General features: G+C 40.9%; 1 protein-coding gene and 1 long non-coding RNA gene across 6 annotated transcripts in view; both read left to right on the forward strand.

Annotated features, from left to right (window-relative positions):
* The window catches only part of NR6A1 (nuclear receptor subfamily 6 group A member 1), a 258,964-nt gene that overhangs the window by 123,066 nt on the left and 113,515 nt on the right, over window positions 1-22,383 (forward strand). The window lies entirely within an intron of this gene.
* LOC135967370 (uncharacterized) lies at window positions 7,059-21,758 on the forward strand. Its single transcript, XR_010581440.2, has 2 exons — window positions 7,059-10,798; window positions 11,592-21,758. It is a non-coding gene; the product is annotated as an uncharacterized lncRNA (long non-coding RNA).

The raw sequence follows: 22,383 nt of genomic DNA on the forward strand, positions 1-22,383 counted from the left end.
TGTGTCTTTGGCTTTGGTATCAGGGTAAGGATAGCCTTATAGAATGAGTTTGAAAGTGTTCCTTCATCTTCAATTTTTTGGAATAGTTTTGCATACCATTGGTACTAGTTCTTTAAATGTTTCATAGAATTTAGCAGCAAAACCATCACGTCCTCGGCTTTTCTTTGATGGGAGACTTTTTATTACTGCCTCTTTCTTGTTACTCGTTATTGTTCTGTTAAGATTTTCTATTCCTTTTTTTCTTTCTTTCTTTCTTTTCTTTTCTTTTCTTTTTTTTAGATGGGAGTCCCACTTTGACACCCAGGCTGGAGTGCAATGGTGCGATCTCGGCTCACTGCAACTTCCGCCTCCCAGGTTCAAGCGATTCTCCTGCCTCAGCCTCTGAGTAACTGGGATTACAGGCACGTGCCACCATGCCCAGCTGATTTTTGTATTTTTAGTACAGATGGGGTTTCACTATGTTAGCCAGGCTGGTCTCGAACTCGTGACCTCAAGTGATCTGCCTGCCTCAGCCTCCCAATGCCTCAGCCTTCCCAATTACAGGCGTGAACCACTGCGGCTGGCCCCTATTTCTTTATGTTTTAATCTTGGTAGGTTGTGTATGTCCATTTCTTTTAGATTTTCCAAGTTACTGGCATGTAGTTAGATGTTCATAGTAGTCTCTAATGATGCTTTGTATTTCTGAAATGTCTCCTTTTTCATCTCTGATTTGGGTCTCTATTTGGGTCTTCTTTCTATTTTTTCTTAGTCTAGCTAACAATTGGTTGATTTTGTTTATCTATTTAAAAAACCAGGGCCAGGCACCGTGACTCATGCCTATAATCCCAGTGCTTTGGGAGGCCAAGGTAGGAGGATCACTTGAGGCCGGGAGATTGGGACCAGCCTGGGCAACATGGTGAAACCTTGTCTCTACAAAAATAAAATAATTAGCCAGTTCTGCTGGTGTGAGCCTGTAGTCCTAGCTACTGGGGAGACAAAGGCAGGAGGATCATTTAGCCCAGGAGTTTGAGGTTAAGGTGAGCTGTGATCATAGTACTGCACTTCAGCCTGGGCAACAGAGTGAGACTCTATCTGTTAAAAAATGTAAAAACTCTACAGCCACAACTTTTTGTTATGGAAAGTTAATAATTGTTGATTAAATTTCTTTAATAAATGTAGGCCTATTTAGATTGTCTCTATTTTCTTGTATGTGTTTTGGCAGATTGTGCCTTTCAAAGAATTGGTCTATTTCATCTAGGTCAAGCCTGGCCAACCCACAGCCCAGATGGCTTTGAATGTGGCCCAACACAAATTTGTAAACTTTCTTAAAACATGAATTTTTTTGCATTTTCTTTTAAAGCTCATTAGCTAGTGTTAGTGTTAGTGTTAGTGTATTTTATGTGTGGCCTAAGACAATTATTCTTCCAGTGTAGCCCAGGGAAGCTAAAAGATTGGACACCCCTGATCTAGGTTATCAGATTTGTGGACATAGACTTATTCATTCATTATGTTCCTTTATTTTCCTTTTAATGTCTATAGGATCCATAGTGAGGTCCCCTGTTTCATTTTTTTGAGCTTTATTGAGGTGTGATTGACAGACACTGTTTTATTTCTGATACTAGTAATTTGTGTCCTCTTTGTTTTTTCCTTAGTTAGCCTTGCTAGAGGCTTGTGGATTTTATTGATCTTTTCAAAGAACCAGCTTTTGTTGATTTTTGGTTTTGTTAATTTTCTTTATTGATTCCCTGTTTTTAATTTCATTGATTTCTGCTCTAATTTTTATTATTTATTTTCTTTTGCTTGCTTTGGGTTTAATTTTGTCTTTTTCTAGTTTCCTAAGGTGGAAGCTTGGTTTTAGATCATCTTTTCTAATATATTCATTCAGTGCTGTAACTCTTCCTCCAAGCACTACTTTCATTGCATCCCACAACATTTGATGAGTTATGTTTTTATTTTTATTTAATTCAAAGTATTTTTCTCTTGAGATGACTTCTTTGACCCATGTTTTTATTTAGAATTGTATTGTTTAATCTTTATGTGTTTGAGATGTTCCAGATACCTGTTATTCTAGTTTAATTCCATTGTGGTCCGAGAGCAAACTTTGTATGATTTCTATTATTCTGAATCAGTTAAGATGTGGTTTATGGGCCAGAATGTGGTCTGTTTTGGTAAATGTTTCATGTCAACTTGAGAAGAATGTGAAATCTGCTGTTACTGAATTGGATGAAGTATTCTATAGATGTCAGTTATATCCAGAAGATTGGTAGTGCTGTTGAGTTCAGCATGTTTTAATGAATTTCTGCCTTCTGGATTTTTGATAGAGGGTGGATTTATCTATTTTTTCTTGTAGTTCTATCAGGTTTTGCTTCAAGTATTTTGACATTCTGTTATTAGGTGCATACACATTAAGGATTGTTATGTCTTTTTAGAGTATTGACTCCTTTATCATTAGTAATGCCTCTCTGTATCCTGATAAATTTCCTCACTCTAAAGTCTGCTCTGTCTGCTTCCACTTTCTTTCAGTTGGTGTTAGCATGGTATGTATTTCTCCATCCCTTTATTTGTATTCTTTATGTGTCTTTGTATTTAAAGTAGGTTTGTTGTAGACAGCATATAGTTGGGTCTTGTTTCTTGATTCACTCTAACAATCTGCCTTTTAATTGGTGCATTTAAACCATTGATGTTCAAAGTGATTACTGATGTAGTTGATTAATACCTGCTATATATTTATTGTTTTTTGTCATCCTTGTTCTTTTTCTCTTCCACACATTTCCTGTGTTTTGTGTTTTTTGTTTGTTTGTTTTGTGGTTTTAATTGAGTATTTTATGTGCTTCCATTTTCTCTCATTTCTTAGTATAACAATTGTACTTTTAAAAGTTTTTTTAGGCCTGGCGCAGTGGCTCACGCCTGTAATCCCAGCACTTTGGGAGGCCGAGGTGGGTGGATCATGAGGTCAGGAGATGGAGACCATCCTGGCTAACACGGTGAAACCCCGTCTCTACTGAACAATACAGAAAATTAGCTGGGTGTGGTGGCGGGCGCCTGTAGTCCCAGCTACTCAGGAGGCTGGGGCAGGAGAAAGGTGTGAACCCGAGAGGCGGAGCTTGCAGTGAGCCAAGATCACGCCACTGCACTCCAGACTGGGAGAGAGAGAGCGAGGCTCTGTCTCAAAAATTTTTTTTTTTTGGTTGTTTCACTAGATATTGCAGTATATATTTACAACCAATCCAAGTCTGTTTTGCTGTCATTCATTTTGTTTCCATTAGGGTTTGCGCTTGATGTTGTACATTCAGTGTGTTTTGGCAAATGTATAATGGCATGACTTGGGTTTTTCTATGTGGAGGTTTAGTTTGTATTCCTGAATATTGGAATTTGGAGAACATTGGTTTCATGAATACCACAAAACAGAATATTCCTGGAAAATCTGAAGTACAGTCACTGTATGTAGATGCCTCAGGTCAGTTCCAATGCTAATTTGCTTTGGCTAGTGCTTGGAGGGTCCTTGGGGTACACACCATTTCGTAGGTAAAGGACAGGGATGCAGTCTTATTTGTTCAGGTGGCTTGACAAAGGCTGGAAAAGCTGTCATAGGGACTAATAGGGGCTGGAGAATGTAGAATCAAGTAGATCTGGTTTCTCCATCGTGCAGCTGGAATTTAGACACATATCAGTTTGGATACAACTTTTTCCCTTTCCCTAATGTCTCTAAAATATGTGGCACATGTTAAAAACTTAGAAAGTGACTCAATTGGCCAGGCACGGTGGCTCACACCTATAATCCCAGCGCTTTGGGAAGCTGAGGCGCGCGGATCACCTGAGGTCAGGAGTTTGAGACCAGCCTGGACAACATGGTGAAAACCCTGTCTCTACTAAAAATACAAAAAGTTAGCCAGGGGTAGTGGCACATGCCTGTAATCCCAGCTACTTGGGAGGCTGAGGCAGGAAAATTGCTTGAACCCAGGAGACGAAGGTTGACTGCACTCCAGCCTGGCAACAGAGCGAGACCATGTCTCAAAAAAAAAAAAAAAAAAAAAAAAAGAGAGAGACTTAATCTTCAAGAGAATCAGTATACACCTCTTCTTCAGTTGTCTGGTGAAAGGATGGAAAATTAGGCCAGGTGCAGTGGCTCACACCTGTAATCCCAGCACTTTGGGAGGCCGAGGTGGGCGGATCACAATGAGGTCAAGAGATCAAGACCATCCTGGCCAACATGGTGAAACCCTGTCTCTACTAAAAATACAAAAATTAGCTGGGCATGGTGGCGCATGCCTGTAATCCCAGCTACTTGGGAGGTTGAGGCCAGAGAATTGCTTGAACCCAGGAGATGGAGGTTGCAGTGAGCAACCTTGTCTCAAAAAAAAAAAAACAACAACAACAATAACAAAACCCAGAAAGAATGGAAAATTAAAAACATCTTTTACCACGTATGAATTTATAGTGATTTTAAAAATATATTTAATGTTTTCTGATTAAAAAAGACGAAAAGAGTACCCTTTTCTGTCTCTTTTTTTTTTTTTTTTGTGAGATGGAGTGTCACTCTTGCCCAGGCCAGGGTGCAGTGGTGCCTCAGACTCCTGGACTCAAGCAATCCTTCCATGTTAGCCTCCTAAGTAGCTAGAACTTAACAGGTGTGTACCACCACACCTGGCTTTTGTTTTGTTTTGTTTTGTTTTTTTGTTTTAGATTGAGTTTCGCTCTGTTGCCGGGCTAGCATGCAGTGGTATAGGATCTTGGCTCACTGCAACCTTTATCTCCTAGGCTCAAGCAGTCCTCCCACCTCCACCTCCTGAGTACCTGGGACTATAGGTGCACAGCATCAGCCTGGCTAATTTTTGTATTTTTGGTAGAGATGGGGTTTCGTCATGTTGCCCAGGCTGGTATTGAACTCCTGGGCTCAAGTGATCCACCCGCCTCAGCCTCTCAGAGTGCTGGGATTACAGGTGTGAGATACCATGCCTGGCCTGGCAAAATTTTTAAATTTTTTCGTAGAGACAGGGTTTCACTATGTTGCCCAGGCTGGTCTTGACTTCTGGCCTCAAGTATCTTCCCGCCTCTGAAAGTGATGGGATTACAGGTGTGAGCCACTGTGCCCAGCCCTGTTTTCTTTGATTTTTAAAGGTAATATATATTCACTGTCAGTCATGTCTTTTAGCTTGTTTCCCCGTCCCTCCCCCACCCCCCGAGGGCTTTATAGTTAAGGCATGTAACTGGTACTCACTTGAGAGGTGCTAGATAAAGCTAAAACCATTAAAAGCTCAAGAGACATGAAGAATGATTTTGGCCTTTGAGACCTACACCAACCCTTCTTTCTAGATCCAGGCCATAATTCTTAATGCCTTTCAAATATTTCCATCCACCTGACCCTCTGGTTTCTCAAGCCTGCCCACTTTCTTATCTTTCTTATTTCTTTAATAGGACTAGACACACAGAATTAAAGCTGTGGTCTCCCCTGCTAACTCCCTCTCTCTTGGCTTCCACATCTGTCAACCAGCCAATTTGGTCATCTCACTCTTCATCACCAAATGACCACCTTCTCCCTCCACCACCCTGCCCCACAGTTGTTTTTTAAAGCTTGCCTCCATTGGTCACTTTATATGCAAGAAACACTGTTAAATGGCTCTCAACTGGGGTTGATTTGGCAATATGGAGACATTTTTTGGTTGTCATGACAGGGGATAGAAAAGAATTGTTACTGTACTCTAGTAAGTAGAGGCCAGGGATTCTGCTAAATATTTTATAATGCCTAGTACAGTTAGCCATTAAAAAAAATTATTTCACCTGAAAGGTGAATAGTGTAGAAGTTGAGAAATTAAATTATGTTAAGCATTTCATAGGTTATTTTGTTCTGACAGCAACCATTTACATGGGTCTTACCATCCCCATTTTATAGATAATAAATAAAACAAAGTTGCTGGGTGTGGTGCCTCATACCTGTAATCCCAGCACTTTGGGAGGCCAAGGTGGGTGGATTTCCTGAGGTCAGGAGTTCGAGACCCGCCTGGCCAACATGGCAAAACCCCATCTCTACTAAAAATAAAAAAATTAGCTGGGTGTGGTGGTACATGCTTGTAATCCCAGCTACTCGGGAGGCTGAGGCAGGAGAATCTGCTTGAACCCAGGAGGTGGAGGTTGCAGTAAGCCTAGATTGCGCCACTGCGCTCCAGCCTAGGTGACAGAGCAAGACTCAACTGTCTCAAAAAAAAAAAAAGCACAAACTCACTCAGCTGTTAAGTGATAGTGATAGAGCCAAGTTCAAACTTAGGTCTAACTCAGAGCCTGAGCTTATATTGGGCCATGATAGTCAGCCTATTCATAACTCAGGCCTGTATGTTTTACCTGTACTATTACAGTGAGCTCCTACCTGATCCCTTTGCCTCTTGTCTCTCCATTTAACCCTGTCTTAAGCACAGAATAAGGCTCTAATTATGCTGCATAATATGTTAACAATCTTTTACTGCATATAGGGTGTAGCTTTAGTTTCCCAGCCTGGCATTTAAGCCAAGGATACTGTAGTCAGTTCCTGACCTACCTTCCCAGCTAATTTTCCACAGCTCTCTCTCTTTTTGAAACAGGGTCTCACTGTGTTGCTCAGGCTGGAGCAGTCATAGCTCACTGCAGCCTCAAGCTCCAGGACTGAAGCAATCCTCCTGCCTCAGCCTCCCAAGCTGGGACTATAGGCATGCAACACCATGCTTGGCTAGTTTTTATTTTTTGTAAAAATTGAGTCTCACTATGTTTCCCAGGCTGGTCTCAAACTGCTGACCTCAAGCAGTCTTCCTGCCTTGGCCTCCTAAGTGCTAGGATTAAAGGTATGAACCCCACCATGCCTGGCCTCTTCTTTTCAAAGTTCTAACACATACTTTCTTTCCTTTTTTCTTCTTTTTTTTTTTTCTTTTTTTTTTTTTTGGACAGATTTTCACTCTTGTTGCCCAGGCTGGAGTGCATTGGGGCGATCTTTGCCTCCTCTGCCTCCTGGGTTCAAGCAATTCTCCTGCCTCAGCCTCCCGAGTAGCTGGGATTACAGGCATGCATCACCATGCTCAGCTAATTTTTTTATTTTTATTTTTTAATAAAGACAGGGTTTTGCCATGTTGGCCAGGCTGATCTCGAACTCCTGACCTCAGGTGATCTGCCTGCCTTGGCCTCCCAAAGTGCTGGGATTATAGGTGTGAGGCACCGTACCCGGTGACTTTGTGTTTTACTTATTATCTATAAAATGGGGATGGTAAGACCCATGTAAATGGTTGCTGTCAGAACAAAATAACATATGAAATGCTTAACGTAATTCAATTTCTTAACTTCTTATTTTAGCTTGTCTGTAGTTTTCAGTATTCTATAATATATATACTGCTGTTGTAATTTAAAAGGTTATTTTGAATGAAGGGAAAAGGGTAATCAAGCCCATTTATATAGAATTAGTGATCACAAAGTAAAGTGATCTTACATTTTTATTTAAAATACTCTGTATATGTTGCTACTAAAAATACAAAAGGTAGATGAGTGTGGTGGTGCGTGTCTGTAATCCCACTCTGGTGCTGACAAGGAGAGAGAGATGTATATGTGTGTAAAAAAGATTGGACTGGGGGTGTGGTGGCTCATGCTTTGTAATCCTAGTGCCATTTGGGGAGGCCAAAGCAGGATTGCTTGAGGCCAGTAGTTTAAAACTAGGGTGGGCAACACAGCGAGACCCCATGGCCACAAAAAAATTTTAAAAGTAGTCAGGCATAGTGGCATACTTCTGTAGCCCTAGCCACTTGGGAGGCTGAGGTAGAAACATTGCTTAACCCGGGAGTTCAAGGTTACAGTGAGCTATGATCACCCCACTGCACTCTAACCTGGGTGACATGAGAACTTGCCTTTAGAAACAAAACCAAAATAACGCAAAATAAAAGTTAGCATCCTTCAGTACCAAACATTTGTGGAAAATACCATATGGAAACATCCCTTTTATTCAAAAGATCTTAAGGTAAAGCATTTGATGAAAGAAAGGAATGTTCTAAGGTTATCTTTCCTGAGTAATAGGTAGCAGAATCTGAAGAGCATTAATAGATTCCCTCTAAATTCTAAAAATATCTTTCTTAAACCTAGTTTGCAACTGGCTGAATTACATCTCAGAATTTCATTCCTCTGGATTAAGATAATTGTTTTCAAAGTGTGTTCTGCAGGACCCTAGGATGATGCCATGGATGTTCTTCAGAGCTTCCACATGTTTTTACTCAAATTTCCATTTAATTTCTTTTTATGCATTTTAAAAATGGAAATAAAATGAACACCCAGAGAAGTTACATATCAAATTTTAAAACATAGATGCATCAACACATTACCCTGTATGACAGGGTGTTTTGTACAGCCCTGCTATCTAAGTGAAAAATGTCCTAATGTTGGATATACTCATTGTTTCTGCTGCTGTTTCCTTTCTCTCTTTAACACACTCCAGTGAGGCTTTTGAACTCACCATACCGTTGAAACAACTTGGTCAAGGTAACCACAGACCTCTGCATTGTTAAAATGTGTTTAAATGCTCAGTTCTCAGTGCTCATCTTACTCAGCCTCTCAGCAGCATTTGATAGTTGATCCATTTGCCCTCCTCCTTGAAAGACTTTCTTCCCTTGCATTTCAGGATTGTTGCTCTCTGTTGGTCCTCTTCCTACCTCACTGGCTACTCCTGTGCTAATTCCTTCTCAGGTTAGCTCTCCTACTGTCCCTGTCTACATTGAGCCATACAGTAGAGAGGTTAAGAGTGTGTACTTGACCTACTTGATAGGGCTAAGTTTGAGATTTGGTTCTTTTGGTAACTAACCATGAGACCTTGAGCAAAGTAAACCAGCCTCATTTAGTCTTTGGCCTCATTTGTAAAATCGGGATGCTGTCTATGTCTAGCTCACAGAGGATTGCTGGGCGTCAGTAAGAGTTTCCATGTAAAGTGCTTAGCATAGGACCTGGCACACTGTGAGTGCTCAGTAAATGTTAGTGACTTTGTTATTGTTGGCATATTATTTCTCCATTTTAAAAATACACACCCCTGCATTTCTAATTGTATGAGCTATGGAGTCAGAATTCTTGGATTTAAATCCTTAGCTCCGTTACTAGTTGTATTAACTTAAGCAGATTACCTATCCAGCATGTACTTACTTCAGTTTCTGTTATCTACAAATATAATAGTACTTGTTCCTTAGAGTTTGTTTAAGGATTAAATAAGAATGTACGTAAAACACCTAGACTAGGTCTGGCCCATAAGTGCTCAATTGTGTTAGCTATTATGGCTACTCTTCTAGCACTTTCTACTCACCTGTGTTATACTTAACCAATGTACTTGTAGCTCCCTTTTTAGAAAATCAGCTCCCCTTGAAGACAAGGATTATACTATATTCATTCTTGTATCTTGACTAGTATGACAAAACTTAGTTGGATAATTATATTTCACTTAAGGGCTTTCACAAGCATCACCTTATTTGAGCCTCACAAAAATCCTGTGAGGTAGACACAGTGCTAGTAATTGTCTGCCTAAGTAGAAAAGATAGGTTACATGCCTATCATGCTGTAGGCGTTGGGTCTTCCTTCTCATTATTTATTCCATTTTAACTTTCATAGCTATTGTGAAAGGTGGCACTTAGCATTTCATTTTAAATGTAAGAAACCTGAGGCTAAGAAAGCTTAAGTAATATGACCAAATTCAAACAGCCCATGATCTTCAGAGCCTGAATGCATATTTTTACAAAGCATTGCACTAGTGAATTTTCATGGCCAGGTGTCAAATTTGGTGATACACAAGCCACAATCTTGTTCTGTTCCTCTCTTTGCTTTGGGAAATCTGGCTACCTTGTCTCCTGAAATAACTATTGATGCCAAATGCCATAGTAATGTCAGGAGAGAAAACTGTCAGTAAAAGACCATAGGAAAAATTGGTCTTAGATTTCTTAGTATTTCTGTGTTTTAGAGACTGCTAAGAAAAAGTAGGTAGATGAGCCTATCCAGTCTGATGCCTATACCAGTAATTTCAAAGGGTCCTTGAACTGATTTTTTTTTAAACACCAAAGAGACAGATGTCTCATTCTACCCAGGTTAGAGTACAGTGGTGTGATCATAGCTCACTATAATGTCAAACTCCTAGGCTTAAGCAATCCTTCTGCTTTAGCCTCCTGAGTAGCTAGGACTATAGGTACACAAGCCACCACATCCAGCTAATTTTTAAATTTTAATTTTTTGTAGACATGGGATCTCACTGTATTGTCCAGGCTGGTCCAGAGCTCCTGGACTCAGGCTATCCTTCTCCTGCCTAAGCCTCCCACAGTGCTGGGATTATAAGCATGAGCTATCATGCCCAGCCCCATTTAACATTTTTATACCATCCAATTAGTTTGGAGTTCCTTTTTTTTTTTGAGAGAGAGCCTCACTCTGTCACCCAGGCTGGAGTACAGTGACACAGTCTCAGCTCACTGCAACTGCAACTTCTGCTTCCCAAGTTCAAACAATTACCGTGCCTCAGCTTCCTGAGTAGCTGGGACTACAGGCATGTGCCAACATACCCGGCTAATTTTTCGTACTTTTAATAGAGACCGGGTTTCACCATGTTGGCTAGGCTGGCCTTGAACTCCTGGACTCAAGTGATCTGCCTGCCTCAGCCTCCCAAAGTGCTGGAATTACAGGCATAAGCCACTGCATGTGGCCAGTTGGAGTTCTTTTTGTGGGAGATGGTGTAGAATTTGGAATCAGACTTGATTTGAGAAAGTTACCTAACCTCTCTGAGTCTTTTTTTCTTGCATGTACAATGAAGAGAAAATACCTACATGGCAGAGTTTTGAGCATTAAGTGCGGTAAAGTATGTAAAACACCTTGCCTAGTATATAATAGATATTTAATGGTAGCTGCAGTAAGTATGTGTTATTAAATGGTAGCTGCAGTAAGTATGTGTTATTCCCACCTGTAGGAAGAATTCCAGCTTTCCTAATCTGGCCTTCTTCAACATTCTTGTCTCTTCTTCTGCCGTTCACTGTCATGTACTTAAACTATAGCTACACAGAATTACTAATGTTTCTAGAAAACCCATGCTTTTATGCTACCATGTCTTTGTACATGCTACTGTGTCTGTCTAGAATGCACTTTCTACTCTCCCTTTTCTCTGCCTGTTGGTAGCCTACCACTTCAAAATGGAGCTCAAATGCTACTTGTGATTATGAAGTTTTCGTCATACCCCTAGAGAGATGTATCACTTCTGCCTCTGGGTTCCCATTAGCACCTTGTTCATGCTTTCCTCTAATGTAGTACATTCGTTTATTTCCTGATCTGTCCCCCTCACGGATTCTAGAGGAAAGTGACCCGGTCTTAGTGTTTCTTTGTAATTCTGCGTCAGCAGAGTACATTATTATATCTCATTTGGGGCATCCCTTTCAATTTGAGTTCTAGATGTGGAAAAATGTAATGGCAGATCTCATCATGTTAAACAAATCTCTGTGAGGTACCATAATCAAGACAGTGTGGTATTGGCCAAAGAACAGACAAATCAGTAGGACCGAATAGAAAGCCTAGAATTAGATCTTTGTAAATGCAGTCAACTGATCTTTGACATAGAGAAAAGGCAGTACAATGCAGGAAACAGTCTTTTCTTTCAACAGGTGGTGCTGGAACAACTAGACATCAATATGCAAAAAAATGAATGAAGACAAGGACCTTATACCCTTCACAAAGATTAACTTGAAATGGATCACAGACATAAATGTGAAATGAAAAACTGTAAAACTCCTAAAAGATAAAAAGGAGAAAACATAGATGACTTTGGGTATAATGGCATGACTCTTTAGATACAACACCAAAGGCACAATCTATGAAATAATGAATGAATAACCTGGACTTCATCAAAATTAAAACTTTCTCTTCTGTTAAAAACACTGTCATTGGAATGGAAAAGAAAGCCACAGACTGGGGGAAAACATTTGAAAAAAAAAATACCTGATGAAGGACTGTTATTTAAAATGTCTAAAGAACTTTTAAAACTCAATAATGACATAATTTGATTATAAGACTGGCCAAAGGCCTTAACAAATACCTCACCAAAGACAATAATATAGGTGGTAAAAAAGCATATGAAAAGATGCTCACATCATATGTCATCAGGGAAGGGCAAATTAAAACAACAATCAGAAACCACTATACAACTATTAGAGTGGCCAAAATTCAGAATACTGACAACAACAAATGTTAGTGAGGATGTGGAAGTGGAGGAACTTCTTTTCATTGCTGGTGGGAATGCAAAATGATACAACTACTTTGGAAGACAGTTTGTCTTACAAAATTAAACATGCTCTTACCATATGATCTAGCAGTTTTCTCCTTGATTAATCCAAATTAATTGAAAACTAATGTCTACACAAAAACCTGCGTATGGATGATTATAGCAGCTTTATTCATAATTGCCAAAACATGCGAGCAACCAGGATATCCTTCAGTAGGAGAGCAGATAACAGTGGTATATCCTGACAATGGAAAATTACTCAGTTCTAAAAAGAAATATGCTGTCATGTCATGAAGAGACATGGAGGAGACTTAGATGCATATTACTAAGTGAAAGAAGCCAGCCTTAAAAGGCTACATGCTGTATGAGTCTGTTCTCACACTGCTGTGAAGAAATACCTGAGACTGGGTAATTTATAAAGAAAAGAGATTTAATTGACTCACAGTTCTGCATGGGTGGGGAGGCCACAGGAAACTTACAATCATGGTGGAAGGCATCTCTTCACAGGGGGGCAGGAGAGAGAATGAACACAGAGTGAAAGGGGAAGCCCCTTACAAAATCATCAGATCTTGTGAGAAACTAATTCACCATCACAAGAACAGCATGGGGGAAACCAACACCATGATGTAATTATCTCTACCTGGTCCCGCCCTTGACACGTGGGGATTATTACAATTCAAGGTGAGATTTTGGTGGGGACACAGAGCTAAACCGTATCACTGTATGATTCCAACCATATGACATTCTGGAGAAGGCAAAACTATAGAGATAGTAAAAAGTCAGTGGTTACCAAGGGTTAATGGGGAGGGAGGGATGAATAGGATAGAGTGCAGAGGATTTTTAGGGCAGTAAAGCTACTCTTCGTGATACTATTCCATTATAATAGTAGATACATGTCATTATGTATTTGGTAAAACCCATTTAATATACAGCACCCAAGAGTGAACCCTATTGTAAGTTACGGACTTAGGTGATAATGATATGTCAATGTAGTTTCATCATTTGTATCAAATATACCCCTCTGGTGTGAGATTTTGATAGCAGGGGAGGTCATGCATATGTGGGGGTGGGGAATATGGGAAATCTCTACACCTTTAATTTTGGTGTGAACCTAAAACTGCTCTGAGAAATAGTCTCTCTCTCTTTTTTTTTTGAAACGGAGTCTTGCTGTGTCGCCCAGGCTGGAGTGCAGTGGCGCGATCTTGGCTCACTGCAAGCTCCTCCTGGATTCATGCCATTCTCCTGCCTCAGCCTCCCGAGTAGCTGGGACTACAGGCACCCGCCACCACGCCTGGCTAATTTTCTTGTATTTTTAGTAGAGACGGGGTTTCACTGTGTTAGCCAAAATGGTCTCCATCTCCTGACCTCGTGATCCACCCGCCTCGGCCTCCCAAAGTACTGGGATTACAAGCATGAGCCACCGTGCCCCGGCAGAAATAAAGTCTCTTAAAAAGAATAAAAGCAAGAAAACTAAGGAAGTTAATGAAGGAAAACTTGGTGGAAAAGTAGGCAGAGAAGAAACGAGACAGAAAATGGAAGGTTGGGGAATATGGACTTACGTTTTTAAAAGGGGCATTGACTTTTTAAATTGCAAGGTCACACATGTTAATTATGGAAAAATAAAATTTTAAAAGAAACCATTTCTTAAATCACATGTAGTTTCACTATCCAAAGAAGACTAATGTTAAACTTTTTTGCTATGTACCTGACATTTAACAAAGTTGGCTTAAACTTTGCTATTGTAACCTGCCTTGGGTATTTTCTGTAGGCCAGCTTTTCCTTATTAAAAATCTATATGTATTTTTTCTTTTTCTTTGTTATTATCTTATAAAAATATTATGTAGCATTTACAATGACTAATTATTTATCATGACAGGCTGACTATACAAATACAATTCAGATTATCATCCTCTGAATAATCACCTTAATTCATTCCAAAAACTCAAGGTAGGATACAGGTATTAAGTCAAGAGGCTATCATCATATTCCAAAAACATTCTGAATCTATAAAGTACTGTATTGTCTGTTCCTTTAACAGTACATTGTGAAAACAAATGTTCTTAAATTGTATATGGCTGCAATGAAAATAAATTCTGGAAGTGTTTAAAAAACAAACAACTCTCTCTGAGGTATAGGCAGTCCACATGGAGGTTAATCTCATTGCTCAGATTTGGACATCACCATGTGTGCAGTTTCTTTAATCCTCCTCTAGCTATCAAAATGGATTTAGCAGTTGGCATCCTCTTTTTTCTGTCTGGGGCAATTGGAGCTTTGTAGAATTTGGCCTGATGGAGCAGTGACCTTGCCTCCACAATTTAGGATGATCCTGGGGCTTAGAATTGGATGTCATTGAGGACCTAGAGTGGCTCCACTGTGGCTGGTGACAGTACCGGGGCCCTGCTTATCTTTATTCAGGCGGCCAGGAATTACATTCAACTTTTGATTTAATTTTCTGTGACACATTGAGTCTATGTTTTAGCCTGCAGAACACTACAGCTGTGTCCTAGTTCTTTCCACCCTATCCCTTCCCTACCTTGTGATCTTCATATCACTGCCTTTTAAGGCATTGCTATTCTTGGCTGATCATCTTGCAATGGAAGTAACATGACAGAGTTGAAAAGATAGGTCTGTATCAGCCATGTAAACAAGCAAAATTCACCACAACAAAGGAACTGAGAGCAGTGGCATATGTTGAGGTCAGTGGTAGGTGATCTGTACCTAGGACTGATTTGATATTTCTCCACCAGGTAGGAGAGAGATCTCAAGATCTCAACAGAAACAGACTTGCATAATTTGTAAAATGACCAGTCTGAAGAACAATAATCATAATGATAACCACCACTTTCTGAGGCCTACTAAGTATCTAGTCTAATACTAGGCACCAGAGGCACAGAAATAGATTGAATTAGAATAAAATTCAGGCCTGGTACAGTGGCTTATGCCTGTAATCCCAGCAGTTTGGGGGACCAAGGCAGGAGGATTGGAGGATCACTTGAGGCCAGCCCAAGGAACATAGCAAGACCCCATCTCCACAAAAAAAGGGGAAAAATAAAAAAGAATAAGGTCTCTATTCTGGAAGAGTTTACAATCTAATAGGGGAGACATTCATAAACTGCTTGTTACATTCCAGTGAAACCAGCTCAGTGATGCCAAGAAGGAGAAGTACTGCATTCTGTGAGCACCAAGGAGGCAGATGTGTCTTAAGGAACAGAAAAGGCTAGGCCATTTTTAAAGAAATAAATCATGTGTTTGACTCTTTTCTGTGGAAAGTTTAGCCTATGCCCACTCTCATAATCATTTGCCTGAAAGTTTTTTTACCCATCCTGTGCCAGGTTAGGTCTTTTCATTGTTACATATACCTCCTGAAATTATCATAGTTATCACACTTATAATTAAATATTTGTTAACATGATTGCTCATTTTTTGTTTCTTCACTAAATTGGGAGACTGTAAGGGCAGAGACCATGCCAGTCTTGTTGGTTGCTGAAACTGCAGCATGGGGATTTGACACCCCATGAATGTTTGTTGAATTAATTTAATCCTCACCCTCATACAGTCTTTGAGTTTGTCTCAAAAATGTATAGTAGGCCTGAGGTTTAGGAAAGAATAAGCCTGTAATCTTGTGGGAGAAGCATCTCACACGAGATTATCTTTGCAATAACATTGTTAGGTGGCCAACCTGTATCCTTTAGGATTCCGAGTGGACAACTGTGACATCAGGCTTTTTCTCTTCTACATTTTCCACTCTGTCACTTTTTGCCTAATGATGCCACTATTTCCTGGTATTTCCTAGGGGGAGGAAGGGATTGGACAGAAAAGCAGGAGCTAAAAGTGGCTGCCATGTTGTTTCAGTCCCCGGTATCTCACCCAGCAGCTCCTCAATCAAACTCAATATGTGATTGCTTTTCTTTGAAACTGCCAACTTCGCAAAAAGCATTAGGGTAAGCTAGGTTCTTCTACAGGTCCAAGCAGCATGTATTGAGTGCATTAAATGCAAGACTGAAACTATTTACATTTTCTCCATTTGACCATTGAGGGTCAGGATTTGGAATTGATCTGGGCAGGATCCGTGCCTGCCTTGGTGAGATGGTGGTGAGACTCTTCACCAGAAGCATTGCCTGTCTAGCTCACCACTCTATCCCTGGCACCTAGAAAAGTGCCCGTTGTAGGTACTCAGTATTTGAATGAATACATTTGTGACCTTTATAGCACACAGGTTGTATTTCCTTGACCTGTGTCCACTTTTTTCAGACAGTTACTACCTTCCACTCTCTTCTCAACAGGATGCTTCCTCACCCTTAGCAACTGGCCTTATGCATCTAAGTCAGCAGAAATGGGATTGAAGTGTCTTCTGTGGTGTGTGTGTGTGTGTGTGTGTGTGTGTGTGTGTGTGTGTGTGTGTGTGTGTGTGTGTGATGGAGTCTCGCTGTGTCATTGAAATGTCGTGTGTGTGTGTGTGTGTGATGGAGTCTCGCTCTGTCACCCAGGCTGCAGTGCAGTGGTGCGATCTCGGCTCACTGCAAGCTCTGCCTCCCAGGTTCATGCCATTCTCCTGCTTCAGCCTCTTGAGTAGCTGGGACTACAGGCACCCACCACCACACCCGGCTAATTTTTTGTATTTTTTTAGTAGAGATGGGTTTCACTATGATAGCCAGGATGGTCTCTATCTCCTGACCTCATGATCTGCCTGCCTTGGCCTCCAAAGAGCTGGGATTACAGGCGTGAGCCACCGTGCCCGGCCTGAAGTGTCTTCTGTTCATCTTTTTAGGGGCACTGAATCCTTGATTCAGTGGAAAGATTACATAAGAAATTGGCACTGAAGCAGCTGAAAACATAGCTTAGAAGCAAAAGGGTGTTTCTTTTCAGCTTGTGTGGAAATTTTGAGGCTCAGATAATCTAGAGCATTGTAGCTGAAAGACATCCTTACATGGCTGTCTCCCACAACTTTCTCATTATCCAGATGGGAAAACTGAAGTCCATAGAGGGGCTATAGCTAAGTTTATGTAGCATATTAATGGCAGAGTCTGGACTAGAACACAGTCCCCATCACATTGCATCTTTTTGTTTATTTTTTAAAGGTTAAATAACTTGGAAGGGAGAGTTCACAGAAAAGCAAAACATTTTTATAAATGGGGTTGTATTGAAGCAGTAGTTTCAGATCATACATGATACTGTTCTTATAAGCCTTTTAGGAACAGCACATTGCAGATTTGGGGAGATTTCACAAGAACCTTACAAATCTCGGCATTCCAATCCTTTGTCCTAAATCTAAAAGAAAGCAGTAATCTGACAAAGGGCTAATATCCAGCATCTGTAAGAACTTAAATAAATTTACAAGAAAAAAAACCCGTTAAAAAGTGGACAAAGGACAGGAACAGATCCTTCTCAAAAGACATACATGTGGCCATCAAGCATATGAAAAAAAGCTCGACATTACTGATCCTTAGAGACATGTTAGTCAAAACCACAATGAGATACCGTCTCACATCAGTCAGAATGGCTGTTACTAAAAAGTCAAAGAATAACAGACGCTGGCAAGATTGTCGAGAAAAAGGAAAGCTTTCACACTGTTGGTAGGAGTGTATGTTAGTTCAACTATTGTGAAAGACAGTGTGACAATTCCTCAAAGACCTAAATAAAGAAACACCATCCGACCCAGAAATCCCATTACTGGGTGTATTTCCAAAGGAATATAAATCACTGTAAAGACACATGCACATGTACATTTATTACAGCACTATTCACAATAGCAAAGACACGGAATCAATCTAAATGCCCACCAATGATAGACTGGGTAAAGAAAATGTACATATACATCATGGAATACTATCCAGCCATAAAAAAGAACAAGATCATGTCCTTTGCAGGGACATACATGGAGCTGGAGGCCATTATCCTTAGTAAACTAGTGCAGGAACAGAAAGCCAAATACCTGATGTTCTCACTTATAAGTGGGAGCTGAATGATGAGAACCCATGGACACCTAAAGGGGAACAACACACACTGGGGCCTAGCAGAGCGCAGAGGATGGGAGGAGGGAGAGGATCAGGAAAAATAACTGATGGATACTAGGCTTAATACCTGGGTGATGAAATAATCTGTACAAAACCCCACATGATACACATTTACCTATGTAAGAAACCTGTATGTCCTGCACATGTACCCCTGAACTTAAAAAAATTTTTAAAAGGAGGTAGCTGCTGGAATTGAATAGATTTTAGTTTTTTGTCTTTGTGTGAGCAAATGCCAGAAGAGTTCCAGTGGTGTTTGGGGAAAGATTCTTGGCCCCATTCTCCCTACAATGTATATGTCTGACAGCTGGCCTATCATTCTATTTTTAGACATAATCTGTGGGATTACAGAGTGGTTTCATTTCTTTTAAAGCTATGCTGCAGAAATGCAAGCTGTGTAGAAAATGTTTTTTCTTTGTAGCAATTTGGGTCCCATTTTGTATGTAGATTAAAAAGAAAATTATTTTATTTAATTACTGATGATAGATTCCTGTATCTTAGTATTTCACCTTAAAGTCACCTTCCAGTAGTGATCATAGTCTTGTGTAATTCAGGGAGAAACAAACGCTAAAATGCAGAAATTCTAGAAGTATAAATAAATCTTCACTACTTTATGTCATATCACTAATCTTCATTTCCCTCTTGCTGGTCGTGGAAGGTACATCACACATATTCCTTACAGGCTTTTAAAATGGTTCTTAACAAACATCTATTGAGTACCTATTGATATTTATTGAACATCATCTGTATCCCAGGAACTGAGCTTGCCTGAAATAGTCATTCGTTTACTTTATACCTCACAATAACTGTAAAAGATAAGGGATAGTATTCTTATTTTATGTGAGAAAACTGAGACTTCAAGAAATGTAGGGCCGGGCATAGTGGCTCACGCCTGTAATCCCAGCAATTTGGGAGGCCAAGGCAGGTGGATCACCCGAGGTCGGGAGTTCTAGCCTGACCAACATGGAGAAACTCTGTCTCTACTAAAAATACAAAATTAGCCAGGTGTGGTGGCATATGCCTGTAATCCCAGCTACTCGGGAGGCTGAGGCAGGAGAATTGCTTGAACCCGGGAGGCAGAGGTTGCGGTGAGCTGAGATTGTGCCATTGCACTCTAGCCTGGGCAACAAGAGTGAAACTCCTTCTCAAAAACAAAACAAAAGTAATGTGATAACTTGCCCAGGGTCAAAAGTATAAAATAGTAGAACGGGAATAGGAACCCAGGTGTGTCGGATTTCAGAACCCATGCTCTTTCCCCTACAATAGCCAGCCTCCACTGGTTTTAAGCCAAGTTGAGGCTGGGTGCGGTGGCTCACACCTGTAATCCCAGCCCTTTGGGAGGCCGGGCTGATCACCTGAGGTCAGGAGTTCGAGACCAGCCTGACCAATATAATGAAACCCCGTCTCTACTAAAAATACAAAAATTAGCCAGACGTGATGGTGCATGCACCTGTAATCCCAGCTACTCAGGAGTCTGAGGCAGGAGAATCATTTGAAACTGGGAGGCGGAGGTCGCAGTGAGCCCAGATCATGCCATTGGCACTCCAGCCTGGGCAACGAGAGCGAAACTGTGTCTCAAAAAAAAAAAAAAATGATTTGGAGGAACTGGAGTTTAGAAAGGTATAGCCATTCTAAATATAATCTTCTAAGAGTTTAATTCTACATATTGTATGATAAAATATAATTCATATATAGCTCTGTATTTGTAAGTATTTACTTTGATCTGGAACTGTCATTTTGAGGTTTTCTTTCTTGAAAACATGTATGAAAAAATTTGGGTAACATGGTTTATTACTTTAGTATCTCAAAACGTTCATTTAGAAAAGATTCTTGCCTTTTGCCCACAGACCATTTACATTTTTAACAAAAAATTAATGAAATAAAGTTGCCCTAAAATTTGGAGGAGAAAATCAGTATCACTGGAGTCAGTTCCTCCCTTGTGCTGGTGACTATTTTAAAAAAACCTCATGAGTGACTTAGAACTTGGCAGGCATGGTTGTTCTTCAAATTGAAATGATTAAGAAGCTACAGCGACAGTAGTGCCTATCCAACACTGTACATAAAACGATGTGCTAAGATGACAGGAAGAAACAATATTCTTCTAGGAAGGCAAAGGAGGGTAAAACAAGCAGGACACCTCAAGGAAGTGAGAGGCCTAACAGGGAAGACCTTGCACGCTCTGTGAAATGGCCTTGAGAAAGGAAAAAAGACTCAAAACTTGGAGTCAGGTCCTAGCTCTGCCCACTTGGACATTGGACTCCCATCTTCTGGAGCCTCAGTTTCTTCACTGGTAAAATGGGGGCGATGATAGTTTCTCACAGAGTTATTCTGAAGTCATGATTTTAAGTGGATTTACTTTTAAGTGATCAAGATGAAGAAGAAATATGTTTTGAAACTAATTGAGTTGCAGCATTTTCCAAGTGTCATAATTATATTTAAATAACCTGCTGTCACACTTTGTTGCAGGAAAATACTGTCTCACTTTACAGCTGGTTTCTACTTGGCCTGTTTTAATGAGTTAAAATTGAATTTAATTGGCCTGATAACAAATAATTCTTGTTTCATTACTTATCATTCTGTAGGTTCCTGCCCTTGATTGGTAGGCTCTGCACACCAGTAGAAAATGCAGGATAAGTTTCCGTTTTTAACTCTGTTCACTTGTGGCAGGAAGAATGTGCATTAAGGATGGATCCTAAAAAACCATCTGAGATGGTAAAAGGGAGGCATTGCAGGAGGCAGAGGCCTCTTTGGCCTGTCTTTGGCTTGACTTGTCACTTGAAGCTTAGGTGGTCATCATGGTGAGGATGTGTCGACATTAAAAGCAAAAGCCAGGGCCGGGCGCGGTGGCTCGTGCCTGTAATCCTAGTACTTTGGGAGGCTGAGGTGGGCAGATTGCCTGAGCTCAGGAGTTCAAGACCATCCTGGGCAACATGATGAAACCCCATCTCTACTAAAATACAAAACCCAAAAAAATTAGGCGTGGTGGCATGTGCTTGTAGTCCCAGCTACTCAGGAGGCTGAGGCAGGAGAATTGCTTGAACCCAGGAGGCAGAGGTTGCAGTGAGCTAAGATTGCGCCACTGCACTCCAGCCTGGGCGTCAGAGGGAGACTCCGTCTCTTAAAAAAAGAAAAAAACTTTTGCTAGAATCAAGTTGCTTACTTTGTCATCCTCCTGAAAACCCCTCAGCCTGTGGATTTCTACAGTTTTCTGTGGTCCAGTGCTTTTTGTTTTCTTAGAGCTTTTTGCCTAGCCCTTTGGGAGGCCGAGGTGGGCAGATTGTCTGAGCTCAGGAGTTCGAGACCAGCCTGGGCAACATGGTGAAACCCCCCCTTTACTAAAATACAAACAAACAAACAAACAAAAAAACCCAAAAAATTAGCCGGGCGTGGTGGCATGTGCCTATAGTCCCAGCTACTCAGGAGGCTGAGGCAGGAGAATTGCTTGAACCTGGGGGGCGGAGGTTGCAGTGACCCAAGATCGCACCACTGTACTCCAACCTGGGCAATAGAGTGATACTCCATCTCTTAAAAAAAGAAAATAGGCTGGGTGTGGTGGCTCATGCCTGTAATCCCAGCACTTTGGGAGCCTAGGCGGATGGATCACAAGGTTGGGTGATTGAGACCACCCTGGTCAACATGGTGAAACACCATCTCTATTAAAATACAAAAAATTAGTTGGGTGTGGTGGTGTGTGCCTGTAGTCCCAGCTAATTGGCAGGCTGAAGCAGGGGAATTGCTTGAACTCGGGAGGCACAGATTGCAGTGAGCCGAGATCATGCCACTGCACTCCAGCCTGGTGACAGAGCAAGACTCCGTCTCAAAAAAAAAAAAAAAATAATAATTATAAAATCAAAGGCCGGCCAGGTGTGGTGGCTCACGCCTGTAATCCCAGCACCTTGGGAGGCCGAGGTGGGCAGATCACCTGAGGGTCAGGTGTTTGAGACAGTCCTGGCCAACGTGGTGAAACCCTGTCTCTACTAAAAATACAAAAATTACCTGGGCATGGTGGCGCGTGCCTGAAGTCCCAGCTACTTGGGAGGCTGAGGCAGGAGAGTTGCTTAAACCCAGGAGGCGGAGGTTGCAGTGATCTGAGATTGTGCCACTGCACCCTAGCTTGGCGACAGAGTGAGACTTTGTCTCAAAAAAAAAAAAAAAAAAGCAAAG

Source organism: Macaca fascicularis, chromosome 15 (genome assembly GCF_037993035.2).
Source record: "Macaca fascicularis isolate 582-1 chromosome 15, T2T-MFA8v1.1".
Lineage (NCBI taxonomy): Eukaryota > Metazoa > Chordata > Mammalia > Primates > Cercopithecidae > Macaca > Macaca fascicularis.